Source organism: Nycticebus coucang, chromosome 13 (assembly GCF_027406575.1).
Source record: "Nycticebus coucang isolate mNycCou1 chromosome 13, mNycCou1.pri, whole genome shotgun sequence".
In the NCBI taxonomy this organism is placed as follows: Eukaryota; Metazoa; Chordata; class Mammalia; order Primates; family Lorisidae; genus Nycticebus; species Nycticebus coucang.
The window spans coordinates 52,037,355-52,039,637 of NC_069792.1; the positions used below are offsets into that span (position 1 = coordinate 52,037,355).

The following is a 2,283-nucleotide window of genomic DNA, read 5'->3' on the forward strand; positions in this document are numbered from 1 at the left end:
TGGAAACTTTTTAATCATTATTTTTTAATTTCCCCTTCCCCATTTTTTTGAAATTCTGATTACATGTAGAAATTGTGCTACAATTTACTAATGCTCTTTTCATTTTTTTTTAAACCAAAAAACATTTTTTCATTTAGAAAAGTATTTAGAACAGCCGGGCGTTGTGGCAGGTGCCTGTAGTCCCAGCTACTTGGGAGGCTAAGGCAAGAGAATCGCTTAAGCCCAGGAGTTGGAGGTTGCTGTGAGCTGTGTGAGGCCACGGCACTCTACCGAGGGCCATAAAGTGAGACTCTGTCTCTACAAAAAAAAAAAAAAAAAGTATTTAGAACACATAAAACGAGGCAGCATCTATTCCTTTTTCTCATCTTCTGGTATGGGATCTGTTGGTGGCTCCTCCACCGTGGCACTGTTGCTCTCTGAGCCCATGTTGCTGTCTCTGGTCCCTTCCTCTGCCATGCTGTCGACCCCCCCCACCCCCACCCCACTCTCCTTGTCATCAGGAGTTGATGTGCCTTCTTCACCATTCTGCTGGCTCTCTGTCGTTTCTTCAAGGCTTGTCTCCTCTGTCTCCATTGGAATGTTCTCATCATCTTTCTTTTCCTCAGCTTTGCTCACCGCTTGCTCCTCCTCGGGGATGACGCTGCTCTGGCTGCGCTTGTCCTGCTCGGCGGCCTCCTTCTCCCTCTCCTCCTGCCTCTTGCCGGCCTGCTCCTCTGCCTGCGCAATCTCGGCGGCGATCTTCTCCATATCCACTTCTACCTTCAGACCACACAACCTTTTAAGTTCATTGTTAAATGAATCTGTGCTTTCCAGAAATTTCCTCATCTTTTCTTGATGTCGTTCCTCTATTTGAAGTTCAGCTTCTAGTTTTCGCTGATGAACCATTAAAGACTGGACCTGTCGTTTGAGGACCTGCATCCTAGCTGTTGTGACAACTGACCGAACGTCCGGCACCACACTCTAACTAAGGATTTCACTGATGAGGCGGTGGTTTCTCTGGAAACGGGCAGGGGCTGTATGCTTCATTGAAAAGCCATCATCATAATCATCTGGATCTTCAGCAGCCTGAATGCTCATGTAAGGTTCTCCTTTCTCCATGCGAGACTGTCTCTGTCGACTTTCTTCCTCTAAAGCAGCTTCTGCACGACTTTTTGCAGTTATGTAAGCAAGGTACGCAGGGGAATTATGATAGGCCTTCATAGATCATTATACTCTATCTTTTCTGCTTCGTATTCGTTTAAATATTCTTGTTTCTCTTCATCAGTAAGATCTCGCCACATGCCACCAATAATCTTGCCAATCTCCCACAACTTCAGGTCAGGGTAAGAAGCCTTTACTTGGTCCCAGACCTTTCTGCTATACCTCATGTAGGGCATCAGCGGCTTATCTGGTGGCTTTGGGGGTTTTGGAATCGAAATACCAGAGGATGCCGTGACCCGGCTGTTGGTGCCCGGGTTCCCTCCCAGCCTGTAGTTGTTGTAGGCGAGATGACTGTATGGATTGTATCCCACAAACCCTGGTGTGCTGGGCATTTGTGTTGCAGGAGCTGGGGTGGGAGGTGGGGCATAAGATGGTCTTTTTGATATTTTGGAAGATTAAGTTCTCAGTTCCTTAAGAATGAATCTGAGACACCGTGGGCAGGAAAAGCGCCCGCAGCTCCGGCTCCGCTTCCCTTTGTCCGGCACACGCTGCTCTTTTCATTTTTTTATAATTTTTTTCTTCTGTTTCATTTTGAAAAATTTCTATTGCTATGTCTGCAAGTTCATGTATCTTTTCTCCTGCACTCTTTAATATGATGTTAATCTCATCCAATATATTTTTCACCTCAAACATTTGTAGTTTTCATCTCTAGCGGTTCTGGTTGAGTTTTATAAAAAATATCTTTAATATCTCCATTTAAATTTTTGAATATGTAGAACGCAGTTATACCTGTTTTAATGTTCTTGTTCACTAACTCTAATACTTCTGTCGGTTCTTGGTCAGTTTTGTGAATTTGTCTCCTAGTATGAGTTATATTTTCATGTTTTTTGTATGATTAGTCATTTTTTTTTTTTTTTTTTTTTTTGCAATTTTTGTCTGGGGCTGGGTTTGAACCCACCACCTCCAGCATATGGGGCTGGTGCCCTACTCCTTCGAGCCACAGGCACCACAGATTAGTGATTTTTTTACTGGATTCTAAACAGTGCATATTTTAACTTGTTGCTTGTTGCGTATCTTTATATTCCTATATAGAGTAGAACTTCCACAGTTGACCACCTTCCTACATTGACCACTTTCTTAAGT

At 43.6% G+C, this 2,283-nt stretch overlaps 1 pseudogene across 1 annotated transcript; it reads right to left on the reverse strand.

Moving 5' to 3' along the window:
* Nucleotides 1-348: 348 nt before the first annotated feature.
* LOC128563599 (SWI/SNF-related matrix-associated actin-dependent regulator of chromatin subfamily E member 1-like) lies at nt 349-1,683 on the reverse strand (annotated as a pseudogene). The gene has a single exon (XR_008373837.1). The product of XR_008373837.1 is annotated as an SWI/SNF-related matrix-associated actin-dependent regulator of chromatin subfamily E member 1-like (transcript).
* Nucleotides 1,684-2,283: the final 600 nt, after the last annotated feature.